The 15,236-nt window shown below is 42.5% G+C and overlaps 1 protein-coding gene across 8 annotated transcripts in view; it reads right to left on the bottom strand.

The window, feature by feature from the left end:
* Positions 1 to 15,236, bottom strand: part of POU6F2 (POU class 6 homeobox 2) — a 493,870-nt gene that overhangs the window by 127,147 nt on the left and 351,487 nt on the right. The window lies entirely within an intron of this gene.

The raw sequence follows: 15,236 nt of genomic DNA on the forward strand, positions 1-15,236 counted from the left end.
ACCGTGCAGTGCGAGCCGAGGGTGCCCCAGCGATGGGACTAACGTTTCCCTGCCTTCTCTCGCTCTTCCTTCCTGCACTGGCTTGGGAAAGACAACGCTTTCAAGAGTTGCTTTCGACTGTAAAAGTTCAACCCGTTTACTTCTTTCGGCAAATGCTCAACCCAACGGAAACTAAGTTGTTTGTCACCTCCTTTTGATCAGCAGTGCCGTCGGTGGTGTCGTTGGCACCCGCTACTTCAGCCATGTTAGTTTCAAGTTTGTACAGTTTTGGTTTTTTTTAAATTTCAAGATGGTACATGCTTCTCAGCTTTGCAGAGATAAAAGCCTGAGTGGGAATATTTTGCCTGCTGATCAAACAGACAGGGCTCCCTTACCCCCACCCCCAAACTGGAAGGCTTAGGGAGCAGGCTACTGTGAACTCTGCAGTGGTTACCGGACACATTATCACCTCAAAACCAGGCCAGGGACTGAGAGAATGATATCATCTTTTCAAGATTCCCTTGTTCTTTGAAAAGTAGGAGTTGGTGGGCCCAGCTTCTTAACGCTGAGCGCAGTAAATTTGTTCTCATATGCCCATCTGGCTCTGAACGATTTCTGCAGCAGGAAGACAGGTTGGCCAAAGAATGATCTAGAGAAAATTACTGCGACAAGTTCACCTCCTTCTTTGCCTGAATCTCAGTCTAAAAGCTTTCCAACAAGCCTACAAATAAATATAAGGGTCGATGTTGAACCCATTGGCCTTGGCTGCAATGTCTTCCTGCTTCTCCCCTACCTAGAATTAGTCAAGATTTTCAACATTAATAACTCCTCTTTGTATGCTAACTAGTTTGGATATAAATTTAAAAAATAGAATTAAAATAAATAAATAAATAAATACTCCTCTTTGTCACATTAAACTAGTTCCTATTTTTAAAGAAATGCTCTTTAAAAAAAAAAAATCTTGTGGTTCCATAAAGTGCCGTATTGCACACCTGCCTTCACACAACAAATACGTTCTTGGGAAGTCTGTGTACATTGATTCGTATGTTGAGGACACCTAGAGAACTTTGTAAGAAAACCAAGCAGTGACTATTTTTGTAAATTTCAGAGTCATTTCGTTAGGCTTACTGAACATCAGCTAGGCACAAGTACTGTGCCAATGTGTAGGACTCAAGGAGCCAATCCTGCCTTCACGGAGTTCATCATCTATTTATTGCAGATCAGATTAACTCATAGGAAACAATCAGGTTTGGGGGTAATTTTACAGAGTCCTGCTAATGGTAGACCAAAATGACCCAGAGAATCAGGACAGGGAGTTTTCTTTGGGTTAGAGAGGCCAGGACAGTGTTCACAGAGGGTGCCGAAGGAGAGCGAGGACGGTTCAAGAGAGTGAGGGTCATTCCTCGAAAGGAAGGAAGAGAGGATATTACAGAATGTGAGAAGCGCCCAGATGGCACCGCCTGGCTTAGGTGATATTTCTGAAGGACAACGTGGAGAATGGACTGCCGGTACACAGGCTCTGGGAAGTTTGGGATGACTTTAGAGCTCAGAGAGGGTGGAGAGCCTATCTTTTGAAAGTGATGGAAAGACAGATCACTCCCAATTAGCCTCCGGTGTAAGTCAGATTTTAAATATATAATCAGGGGCGCCTGGGTGGCTCGTCGGTTAAGCGTCCGACTTCGGCTCAGGTCATGATCTCACAGTCTGTGGGTTCGAGCCCCGCATCGGGCTCTGTGCTGACAGCTCAGAGCCTGGAGCCTGCTTCCGATTCTGTGTCTCCCTCTCTCTCTGGCCCTCCCCTGCTCATGTTCTGTCTCTCTCTGTCGCAAAAATAAAAACATTAAAAAAAATTAAAAAAAAATAAATATATAATCGGATTTGTTTATTTTTATTTCTTTTTTTAAAATCAGGTTTGTTTAAAGCCAGGCACACACGTATTGGTGAAACGGTAGTTTGACGGCTCCCAGGGGCACCAAATACCAATCTGTGCTCTCAGACACCACGTAGAGCTTCCACATTGGACCAGTTGGGATGGCAAGTTTTCACCGGGTTGCTGAATTACTCTAGGTCTGTTCAACCACTCAGTCCATTGTGTGCCCTGCCTTGCATGTGAGTCCAGAGTGCTCTGGGACTCCAAAGGTAGAGATGGTGTGTATGAAAGAGGGCTGGAAAATACCCAGTCAGTGGGAACTCTCTGAACCTTCTGCCCAATTTTGCTGCAAACCCAAAAATGCTCTAAAAAATTAAGTCTCTCTAGAAAAAAATACCCAGTCATCCCATTTACTGGAACTTTAAGGGAATGGTCTGGTTTCACCACCCGCCCATTCCTATCGTACAAAATCACATTTTATTGACAGTTTGGGAGCCCAGCTCAATTCTGACCTCCCAGGATCTTCGGCAATCTGGAAGGTCCTGGAGGAGTGGGATTTGATCTCTCTTGGTAGAGTTACAGATCTGGGGAATCTGATTGCATCTGGCCTCCTGCCCGATTCAAATCAAGCCCGTCCTGATTTCTTTCAGGTGGGGGGGCACACATGTCAGCGCCTATTTTCATGGTTGACTTAAATACCATACTGTTTCATTTTGGTTAGAAAAGCATTTATCTAAATCAGCATTTAGAAGCAGGGTAGACTGGGGAATATTGGCAGACAGATATTGGCAGATGGGGAGGTGCAGCAGACCCTAACCTACTAATGAGACACGGGTCCAAACGTGTCTTCGTTCCTTTATGTTGCTATGTTCACATTGCTTGGTTCTTTCCTTCCCATAACCTGCAGCTTGTCTGGAAAGGCATTAAGTTAACCTCCACAAAACCTCTTCGAGGTTTTTACATAAGCTAATTTGGCATCGGTAGGCAAAAAATGATGGATAATAAACTATGTCCAGGCGTGTACTGGATGCAAAGAAAAGCATGAGGGGTTTATACAAGAATGCAACGCTGGTCTAAACAGCAAAGCCACCTACATAACACTGTGTAAAACAAAAGTGAAAAAAAAAAAGCAGTAAAGCACGGAGCCTCTAAAACAGCTCATTGTATAAAGCGTACTGAGATACACACACAAGATAGGAAGGTTCAAAGACATTTAACTATAGAGAATGTTTGTGGATTAAATGATAATTGTTGAGTGTGAACTCTGACCCTATGCATGGAAGATTAAAGATTGTTACTTTCTGGGGGCGCCTGGGTAGCTCAGTTAGTTAAGCATCCGACTTTGGCTCCGGTCATTGTTCTCACTGTTTGTGAGTTCGAGCCCTGCCTGGGGCTCTGTACTGACAGCTCGGAGCCTGGAGCCTGCTTCAGATTCTGTGTCTCCCTCTCTCTCTCTGCCCCTCCCCCACTTGTTCTCTCTCAGTCTCTCTCTCTCTCAAAAGTAAATAAATAAATTTTTAAAAATGATACTTTCTTCCCTGGTATTTACCTCCTTTTATGATTGTTTCCCCCCTGTCTGGTTACTATACACTACGTAGACCAACAGTAAATGTAAAATTTAACTACAATATCAGTCGCTATGAAGGAAAAAAAGAGATGCATAGAAACTGACATTACATTCACTTAACATTTTTCTTAAACTTACACTTTTAAAAAAGAAACCCCAAACAAAATTCCAGCCAACTCTGAATTTCCTAGAGAGAACACTGCGGCGAAACCAGTGGCTCGAAACCTCCCCAATAAATAATTTAATATGACAAAGGAGTAACCAGGAATCTTTCATTTCTCCATTTGTTCCGTTTCCATACGTCAGCTGTAAATTAGAAAAACTTTCTTCTTTTGAATCTTTGTTAGAGGTTTCCTCAGGAAAGCACATACATAACAAAGCCACACGCCCCTAGAGGTATTGGAATTTCATTGGCTGGGATTTACATAAGGCTACTTCCAAGGCAGGGACATGGAAAAGTGAAAGCATCGGGCATATGTGCACATGAAGGGCAAGTCCATGAAAGATTCTGGAGAAATACAGATGTGTCTTATACCTCCAAGGTATTTGAAACACCGTAAGACCACAGAAAGCAAAATGGCACTCGCGTATCAGAGGAAGTGCTAACTTTTGTTAACACAAAGTATAACATCATGTTAATCTAATCACTCTGGGGGGGGATCTCAACTTCAGCATTTCCTTGCACTTTTCAGGCTCAGGCATATATGGGCATGGCTGGCACACTGGCAGTTTGGGTTTGACAGCGTGCTGGGAAGGGGGACAAGCTAAGTCTGCTTATGTATCCCTGGGCCTGTCTGGGAACTTGGAGTAGCCTCATAGCAATACATTGACAGAGGATAGAGGATATAGGCCAAGGAGAAGGAGCCGGGTGAAGGCTTCTCCCCAGAATCCTGGGGCGTCTGGGTGGCTCAGTCTGTTAAGCAGGTTAAGCGTCTGACTTCGGCTCAGGTCATGATCTCACGGTTCCTGGGTTCAAGCCCTGCATAGGGCTCTGTGCTGACAGGTCAGATCCTGGAGCCTAGAACCTGCTTCAGGTTCTGTGTCTCTCTCTCCCTCTGCCCCTCCCCTGCTCGTGCTCTGTCTCTCTCTGTCTCTCAAAAGTAAATGAACATTAAAAAAAATTTAAAAACATAAAGTGCCCCGGAATCCTGAGAAAAGCATAATGGTAATGGCTATTCAAATTCATCCTTAGTCCCATTCCCTGGTGCAAGCCTGTTCCTAGGCAGAGAGAAAGGGCACCAAGTAAAAACAAAGAGGGCAATGTATGAGGCTAAGTGCAAGGAGCCAGATGCCAAAGGCTATATACTGTATAATTCCATTTATATGAAATGTGCGGAATAGGCGAATCCATAGTCACAGAAAGCACATTAGTGATTGCAGAGGCTGGGGGTGGGGGCTGGGGAGTAACTCCTGGCAGGTATGGGTTTTCTGGGTAGGGTGTTTAAAAAGTTCTAGAAGTAGATAGTGGTGGTTGGACATCACAAAGGTACTTAAAGCCACTGAATTGTACACCTTAAAATGGTTCAAATGACAAATTTTATGCTATGTGTATTTTACCACAATAATAATAATAATAATAATAATAATAATAATAATAATTGCTGTTTCTCCATATTCACACACTGGGAGCCAAACTATACTGTCTCGGGATGCCATAGGCTAGGAAGGCAAGCCTTCTCCACTCTGCATGGCTTTGCAGCTCTGAGGGCTCAGGTCAGCCACCAGTGAGGGTTGTGCCTGGCGAAGCAGAGGGAGGGACACGGGCAGGACCGCAGGATGCCAGGTGGCCAAGAGAGGAAAACGCCATGCCCACCGCACGGGCACGGGTCTGACAACGCAGAACAACAGGATCGCTATCAAAGTGAGCCACGGGCTTGCTCCTGAGCTCTGGCGAGATACTCCTCCAGAAATGCCAGAGAAAAGTATTCTTCCAAGTGGAAGGTGGACACTCTGTGTGAGCAGGTGGAGACCAGTGATGCAGTTTGGGTTCAAAATAAGACAGTGCTTCATAGTTTGGGAAGTACTTAAATTTACTATGAATGACTTAGCTTTTCAAGACAACCACGTGGATAGATGATACCATTGCCATGCTGTACATGTTGAACTTGGGCTCAGAAGTTCACACAGCTTGACCTTTCCAAGTTTACCTAGCAAGTGAGTGTTATGGATGGCTCAGTCTTAGGTGCGCGTCTTCCAAGCCCTGAACATAAGAGAATCAGCTGTATGGATGGGCCAATCTGTTTCCTCCTGAGGGCTGGAACAAAGGTAACTGCACACTCACACAGGGAGGGATGCCCTCTGAGGCTTTGCTCTTGAGAAGAGCTGGTCCAGGCACCTGGCTACAGAAGCTAATTTGGAAGTGTCTGCTCCATGATGAATCATTCAGCTCCTGGGAAAGCGTGTACAGTTGTACCTCTGTCCTGCTGCAGGCAAAAAATTTTTGAAAGCCTGCTGATAGGAAATGTACATGTGTGTTTGAGGATAAAGATGCTAATTTGAGGGCAAGACATGGGTCGTTATAAGGAACAGAGACATGGGGTTGCAGGAAGGGAAGTGAAAAATCTGAGCAGAAGGGAGGTGGGGACGGGCCACACAGCAATTTATTTGTGTCACAAGTTTGCCATCATGGTAAGAGAATATCTCGTCTACACTTAGACATCAGGCAGAAGCTATACTGGGCTCAGCTTGGTGACATTTTAAGTATCTGAGTAGGGGAACAGCTTATATTGTCCATAGAACTCTGTGACACCCTTGTCTCTAGAGCATTTTTGGTGACAGGAAGAGTTCTTTCTCTGGATGGATGTGTCCTTAACCAGGAAGAGCGACTCCCAAATCGGTTCAGTCTTACAAATCACTGGGCTTGCGGGCCACCAAAAAGAAAACTCATGCTTCCTGATGTAGCTCTTGCTTTCCTAACTCTGTATCTGTCTATCTATCTATCTATCATCTATCTATCTATCTATCTATCTATCTATCTATCTATCATCTATTTATTTTGAGAGAGAGAGAGAGAGAGAGAGAGAGAATCCCAAGCAGGCTCCATAGTATCATTGTGGAGCCTGATGTGGGGCTCAAACTCATGAACCATGAGATCATGAGCTGAACGGAAACCAAGAGTCAGACACTTCACCTACTGAGCCATCCAGGCACCCCCTCCCCCCACCCCAATGCAGTAATTATTGTTCACTTGTGTTGCCCACTAAAATCCCCAGGAGAAGAAAAAAGAATGGAATCTAGAACAACCCAACCAGAGGAAGTTGAGTTGGTAAACCTGGATTTCTGCTTCCTCCTGTGCCCCAAGAAATAACATCCAAGGTAGCTGAAGCAAGTGTGTAGATCAGGAACCCTTTGGTTCCCTCGTTAAGGGCATTTCCAGCCTGCACTGGTGGACAGGAGCTTTGCAAAGTGGATGGAAAAAACAGTGTGTCGGGAACGGAGGACTCTGAAAAACCTGCAGAAGGTGAGAACTTTTGGGGGAAATTTGCTTTTATTTTTGGCAACAGTGTTAAAAGGAAGCAAGATTCATTCTGCTTCAAAGATTATGATGTGTAACCCTCACGTGTGGCCATGGTTATAGTTCCAGAAATATCTTTAATCTGTCATTTGTTTCTCTTGCATGTAAGGCAGAGATCTCAGCATCTGTTGGGGTATCAGGAGAAAACAAAGAGAAAAAAGATTCTCCCAATGAAAAATCCCTACAAATTACTGGGTATAGCTGAACTACAGGAACTTCTTTCTTACCAAGCTGGTTTTTGCCCACTCTGGCAGCCTACCTCCAATTGTGGACAGAATCACCTGGGGACCTTGTTAGAAAAGTGGATTCCAGAGAGTAGGACAAAATCTGCATTCTAAAACATCACCCAGGGAGGGGGTCAGGGGCCATGGCCCCTGGGGCTCCCAGCATCCTAGACAGGAGGGGGTGGTTCTTCTCTTGGCCTTCAACTGGAGCACCTCATTCTCCTATCTCCATAATTTTGAGAATGTGTTTTTCTGAAGAACGAATCCGTTCTTCCACCAGCAAAGGCATACCGAAACAAAATCGCTATTTGGAAAAAAAAAACAAAAAAACAAAAAACAAAAAACAGAAAACAGACACCTGGGAATCTTTCAGTATCTTTAGCACATTCTTTTAGATATGAGGCCAATTTGCCACCCATTACTGCATTTGTTGACATTTTGGGGAGCACTCTTGTTGGAGTGTTTTCACAAGTATTAAGTGTGAGACTGCAATGTTAGCTTTTAGACGGCCCATTAAACAAGGAAGAGGAAAAGCAAAGAAGTACCCAGAGTAAAGCAAAGAGAAGCAGCAGCAGGGGCCATCGCAAAGGCCTGGGACTCAGAGGTGGCAAGGCCGACTGGAATTTCCAGTGGGATTTGTGGAGACCCTACTGTGAGCAGCTGATCTCCTTCCATCTCCTCCTGCAGAATGGCCCACAGCTAGGCCAACCTAAACTCTCTGGAAAAATCAGGGGAAGGCTCTCCTCTAAAGAAATTGAAAAACTTGTCTGGGGAAGAATTAGGATGTCCAATGTGGATGTGGGCACCCCAAAGCAAAGTCCTCTTTGCTAAAAAAGCTAGTCAGTTCCCAATCTCACCCCAACACACTGAGCTCTTAATACCCTTCCAAGCCCTTAGGAAGTCATTCCAGCTTCCTACCGTGTGCCAACCAAGTTGAAAGAAAAGAGGCTTACATCCCAATACTTCCCCCATGGAATTGCAGAACACCAAAGATAAAGATTGTTGAACAACTTAAAAGATTTCAGAGACAAATAAGAGGCCATCTGCAAAGCAACATAAGTCAAACTGGCATCAGACCTCCTGTTAGCAAAAGTCTATGGCTAAAACCACTGGAGCAATGCCTTCAAAGTTCTGGAAGAAGATGATTCCCAGCCAAGAGTTCTGTTGCTGGCTAAACTTTCTGTCAACAGCAAGAGCAGAGTAAGACCCACTTTGGAACTTGCTGAAACTTAGCCATCTTATCCTCACATGCTTTTTCTTGGGAAATTGAATAGGTACCTCAGCAAAATAAGGCGGTGAGCCAAGAAAGAGGAAGATTTGGGATCCAGGGAGCAGTGTGTGACACGCAGGTGAGCAATACCAGGGAGCTCCACTGCAACAGTGTCTGGAAGTTCTCGAAAGCACCGAGGCGTTGGTGAACTATCTCCAGAAAAGAGGAAGACTTCACAGAAGTGAGAGGATATTTGAGATCATGGAAGAATTTGAAAATAGGGAAAAAAAGAAAGGAAACTAGAAACTCCAGCAAAACCAAAAGCTATCTGGGAAAGCCGCAGTCAAGAAATGAAGCCGTTGTTCCAAATTAGCACAAGAAGTCACTGAGCTCCAAGAAGAAAAGTGGAACAGATTCCATGTTGTAGAAAAATAAGAAGCTAGAAGATAGTAGCCGCTTTGTAAAGAAGGTACACATTTCTTCTCACAATAAAAAAAGATGGGTAATAAGATACTTCAGGCAAAACAAAACAAATAATCTAAGAACAAGCTATGGTTTTTTAAGAAACAATAAAAGAAACAGACACCATGACCCAGTTGTGCCATGAGATGGGGCATGATTTTGAGCACTTGGTGAAGTGTGGAAGGAGAAGCTACTTGAATATTTTCTTGGAGTGGCACTAAAATCCAGTCTAGAAGGACATGTGATCACAGCATGCTTCTTGGCTCTTCAGGAAATAATAAGGTAGCCATATTAAGGTTAAGAGGGTTTACTGACTTTCAATTTTTGAAACAGCCTGTAAACAAGGCATGACAGATTTAATGAGAACATAAATGCTACTAAAATCCTTGACAACGTGGAAGTGGGAGTGAGGAGGGCAAGTGAGAACCAGAGCATTAGTGGGGAATCAAGAGATTGCTCCATATAGGTGACTGAACAAATGGGGATTCAAAGATGCTATTGAAAGTTACAAAGCTAGGGCGCCTGGGTGGCTCAGTCAGGTAAGTATCCAACTCTTGATTTTGGCTCAGGTCATGGTCTCGTGGCTTGTGGGGTCAAGCCCTATGTCAAGCTCTGCACTGATAGCACAGAGCCTGCTTGGGATCCTCTTTCCCTCTCTCTCCCCTTCCCCTGCTCATGTTCTCTTTCTCTCTCTCCCTCTCTCTCTCTCTTTCTCTCAAAATAAATAAATAAACTTAAAAAAATAAAGTTACAAAGGTAACTAAAACTAGCACTCTATTCCCATCAGGAGAAGGGAGAAAGAGGAAGTAGGAGATGTTATAAGGGAGCTAAACCCCCATATGCCATAGCAGGAAATAAATAGGTGAGGCATCCACCAGCCAATAAATCAAGAGACAGAAGTAAATGGAAAGTATTCAGAAACACAGAGATAAACCCATTAGACCTGAAACCAGAAATGGTTAAATGTGATTGCCTTGGGGGAGTAACCCTGAGGGTGGGGAGGGGTATGGCTGAGAACCACACCTTCTTCAGCACCCCTCTGTACTGAAATGATTTAAAAAAAATTTTTTTTTAAACGTTTATTTATTTTTGAGAAAGAGAGACACAGAACACGCATGGGGGAGGGTTAGAGAGAGAGGGAGACACAGAATCTGAAACAGGCTCCAGGCTCTGAGTGGTCAGCACAGAGCCCGACGCGGGGCTCGAACTCACGGACCGCGAGATCATGACCTGAGCCGAAGTCGGCCGCTTAACTGACTGAGCCACCCAGGCGCCCCTGAAATGATTTTTAACCACATGCATGCGCTGCACTGACAAACGTCTTTAGAAAATCAGCTTGAACATTGTGGCTGCATCTTGTAGGACAACAGCTAATGCTGAGGTGCCAGGCACCGTTCTAGACCCTTTCCTTTCCTCGTCATTTCTTATCAGCCCTCCCAACAACCTCGTAGTCAGTCTCTTGGGTTGGATTTTTCCCAGATGTAGCACCTGAGCCAAGGATTCAAGTGCCAGTGATCTGTTAAGGAAGGGCTTCCAGGAGAAATCAGGAAGGGAGTGAGGAAAACAGGATAGGGAAGAGCAAGAAGGAAAGCAGGGCTGAGATTTCAGGTGAACCCCGCACCCCTATCTCTGTCTCATCCTCTCCCCAGGGGCTCTGAAGCATGGACTGCACCTCAGAGTCTGTTCTGTCTTGAAGCTCTTCTCCTCTTCCTACACCAGTCAGTTATCAGCTCCAGGGGTCCGGGAGCTTCTTATTCTCTGTAAGGGGGAAGGGACTTCAGTGCCCAGGAATCAGAGAACTTCCTAAGAACGACAGCACAGTATTTAACAATTACTCTCAGAGGTGATTACACTATGTAGCAGGCCCAGTAAGGTAATCAGAAATGCCCTCAGAATGACAAGATATGAATTTCCATGGATCTTGTCTAAATGGTTTGGTCAAAACACAATCATACCAGGTCCCCTTGACTATCTCTCTATACAGACAAGTATATATCTACTTATATCTATAAATATACCAAAAAATATATACATATATATAATATCCACCTATATCAGCATATATAATATCATATATATATATATATATATATATATATATATATATATATATATCAGCCTATATAATATCACCATATATTATCACCTATATCTATATATAATCCTATACCTAGTTATATAATGTATATCATCTGTCTATCTATCTATCTATCTATCTATCTATCTATCTATCATCTATATCTACATCAAGCCAAATTAAAGAGACAGGAGGTCCCTAGGCTCCAAAACTTTGGCCAATTAATTACTGAACAGAATGCTGGTGATATAGGATTGAACAAAACAGCAATGGTTGTTGCTCTCATAGTGCTTAGAATTTAGTTCCACTGAAGGCCTTGAAGTGATGAAAGTTTTCACATAGTGATAGAATGTAACTATTCATCAGAGAGAGGTTAGTTGTTACTGGAAGCACAGAAAGAAATGCACTTCAGAAACCAATTCTGGGGTTGGAATGGTGTTCTGAGGCCATGACAGTTCTGGTCCAAGTGGCGGCTATAATATTTCATTGTGCAGATATTTGCAGCCATACTATCTTTGAATAATTGTCACGCCTAATTCTGTATTCACACTTATTCTGCCAAGATTAGGATTTTCATGGTTTTGTCCTTCTATAAGAGGAGAAATTGTTGGCCAAAGAACAATTGTATCAGGTCCCCTTGACAATTATATTTCTCTTTGTAAATTAAAACAGACATTGTGGTTTTATAAATCTGTCTCTTTGGGTGTGAGTCAGGAGAGTGATATTTGGATTCATTCTGGGACACTAATTAGATCGGGCTTCTTGAGCTCCCTAGGCTGGGGAGAATAGAATTTTCCATGGGCTCCACTGATGATACCAACTGTGGCATGAACCTTCTTTTGAAAAGTCCACAACAGACATTCGTTCCTCCTAGTCAGAAATGTTCCAAAGTTCATTCCACAAGATGCTAGCCCCATAAAAAAGAGAGTGTTCCAGGATCAAATAATTTGGGAGACACTCTAGGTTGTATTCTATTTTTGCAAGCCCACAGTGAGCATTAGAATATTGATGGCGTAGGGGGCGCCTGGGTGGCGCAGTCGGTTAAGCGTCCGACTTCAGCCAGGTCACGATCTCGCGGTCCGTGAGTTCGAGCCCCGCGTCAGGCTCTGGGCTGATGGCTCGGAGCCTGGAGCCTGTTTCCGATTCTGTGTCTCCCTCTCTCTCTGCCCCTCCCCCGTTCATGCTCTGTCTCTCTCTGTCCCAAAAATAAATTAAAAACGTTGGAAAAAAAAAAAAATTAAAAAAAAAAAAAAAAAAAAAGAATATTGATGGCGTAGAATTTCAGCATTTAAGAAAGCTGATCAGCATTTTTCATCCAGCACTCACCAAACTCATTTGGCCTTGGAACCCCATCATTTTGGGTTTTTTTCCCCTCAAACTTATGTGTATATGTGGAACTAATACTGTGAGGGAGCCATTCAGGAGTATCCTAAAGGTGTCTCTGTCTGTTGCAGTCAAATGTGACGTTTTTAGAGACGATTTTATATGTAAACAAAAAATCTACAGGTATACAGTGCATATACAGATATACAATGTACCTATATACAAGATACATATACAGTGTACAAATATATATAAAATATATAATGTGCATATATGTGATACATATACACACAATGTACATGTACATAATGTATTTATATACACACACACCGTTTATATATACTATATACATATATACCCAATACATTTATATACAATGTATATGCACATACATATTTGCATGTATAATTATGTATATATGATTTTTATATTTATATATCAGGGTTTTTGGAGGAAATAATGAACTATTTTCAACATAAAATAAGCTTAGGGGTGCCTGGGTAGCTCAGTCAGTTAAGCATCCAACTCTTGATTTTGGCTCAGGTCATGATCTCATAGTCAATGAGTTTCAGCCCTGTGTTGGGCTCTGCACTAACAGCACAGAGCCTGCTTGGGATTCTCTCTCTCTCTCTCTCTCTCTCTCTCTCTGCCCTTCCCTTGCTCATGCTCTCTTTCTCTCAAAATAAATAAATAAATAAAATGTATAAACTTTAAAAGAAATGAGCTCAATAAAATTATTTTCTTCTTGAGATATAATTGACATATAAATATTAGTTTTAGGTGTACAACATTATGATTTGGATATGTCTATATTGCAAAATGATTATCACAACAAATGTCAGTTAACATCCATCATCCCATAGAGTTACAATTGTTTTTTCCTTACAAGATGAGAACTTTTAGGATCTTCTTTCTTAGCAACTTTAAAATATGCGATATAGTATTTTAACTATAGTCACTATGCTGTACATTACATCCCCAGGGCTTGTATATCTTATAACTGGAAGCCGGTACTTTCTGACCCTCTTCACCCATTTCATCCACTCCAAACCCCACTCCTCTGGCAACCACTTATCTGGTCTCTGTGTCTATGAGCTCAGGTTTTTTAAAGATTCCATTACATAAAATAGAGAAATCATACAGTATTTGTCTTTCTGTCTGGCTTTTTTTACTTAATATAATGCCCTTAAGATCTATCCATGTTGTTGTAAATAGCAAGATTTCCTTATTTCTCATGGCTGAATAATGCTGCATGGTGTATGTATGTGTGTGTGTGTGTGTGTGTGTGTGTGTGTGTGTATATATATATATATATATCACATTTTCTTTATCCATATATCTGTTAATTGACACTCTAATAAGTACATGTACTCATCTATAATCAAATTTATCAAGTGTGGTGAAACCTCATTAATTCTTGCCGAAGAGAAGCTTTAAATGAGTGTAATAAGCATTTTTGATTAAAAATGGAAATAGGTGTTAAGGGGGGTCAATGCATATGAATTTCTTAACATACACAGGTTTTATAAATATATTTTCAATGTGTATTTATTTTTGAGAGAGAAAGAGCACGAGCAGGGGAGGTGCAGAGAGAGAAGGAGAGAGAATCCCAAGAATCTGACAGTGCAGAGCCTGATGTGGGGCTCAAACCCACAAACCATGAGAGACCATGACCTGAACCAAAGAAGTCAGATGCTTAACAAACTGAGCCACCTAGGCACCCCAACAGACACAGATTTCTTAAAGGCGAAGCCTTCCAAGTAGTCTAAAAAGAAATACAAAGGAGTGGGGCACCTGTGTGGCTCACTCGGTTAAGTGTCCAACTCTTAGTTTCAGCTCAGGTCATGATGTCACAGTTTTGTGAGTTGGAGCCCCGCATGGGGCTCTGAGCTGACAGTGTGGAGCCTGCTTGGGATTCTCTCTCTCTCCCTCTCTGCCCCTCCCCCACTTATGCTGTCTCTGTCGCTCTCAAAATAAATAAATAAGCTTAAAAAGAAATACAAAGGGGAACGGAAAGAGAAATACAAAAAAGTTTCCTGAAAGGTACAGAGGGAAACCAGAACTGGAATTTTCTGTGACTAATTAGGATAACCTGGAGCCTAGCTGGACTCTCCCAAGTCCTAGAAAAGCATCACTGTGAGGGATTGCCAGCTGTTGAGGATCCTGGAGTGGATACCCTGCTCTTCAAATAAGTATACAACATGAGTAAAAGACAAAAATACAGTTCTATCAACACTAAGGCTTTTAAAAAATAAGATCTTCCTTCAGAAAAAGATTTAAATAACCCCCTCCTGCTTTTTCCCATCAGATTTTTAAGTCTTCTTCAGGCATTAACAGCATATCAAATGAGAACTCCTAAGATATGAATGTGCATTTGGACTCAATTCCCGTGGATAGATTCTACATGTTCCTTGATTTTGCTTGATTGATTTTTCCATAACCTGCAGGGATTCATAGACTATCTATGGCCACATTCGTTCTTGATTTGAAATCTATTTGTTCAACAGATGAGGCCAAATTTATTCATCAGCAAATCCTAACCCTCCCATAATAACTGGTTTCCTTCTCTTCTGGAGTTTGGCAGAGGCTTAGTGAGGAGTCCGGTGGAAAACAATGCAACTCCCTGGATGTCAGGTCTCTAGGCTCTGCTCTTTCTCCAACACAGGAATAGTCAGGGCTGTGTTTGTTGTGCTGTGAGAGGTTTGAGGTTCACAGCACATTATTGACTATGACACCTTCCCTTCTTAATACCATATGAGTTTAATGACAGAAAATTCATTGCGGTGGAGTAAGAAGCAGCTCAAAGAAGCGTTCGTGTAACATTCCATCCCATTATTTTTCCTCCACAAACGTGAGACACAGTTATTTGCATCCTTGGTGACCTCCCTTCTCAAAAGGCCAATCCACCTTTTCACGGGAGGTTAAAAGGTTTAAAATTATAGCTAACATATACTGAGCATGGCTTTTCCCAAGGAAAATTTTACATTGATAGGGTAGAAGCAAAGCCATA

Source organism: Panthera onca, chromosome A2 (genome assembly GCF_046562875.1).
Source record: "Panthera onca isolate mPanOnc1 chromosome A2, mPanOnc1 haplotype 2, whole genome shotgun sequence".
In the NCBI taxonomy this organism is placed as follows: domain Eukaryota; kingdom Metazoa; phylum Chordata; class Mammalia; order Carnivora; family Felidae; genus Panthera; species Panthera onca.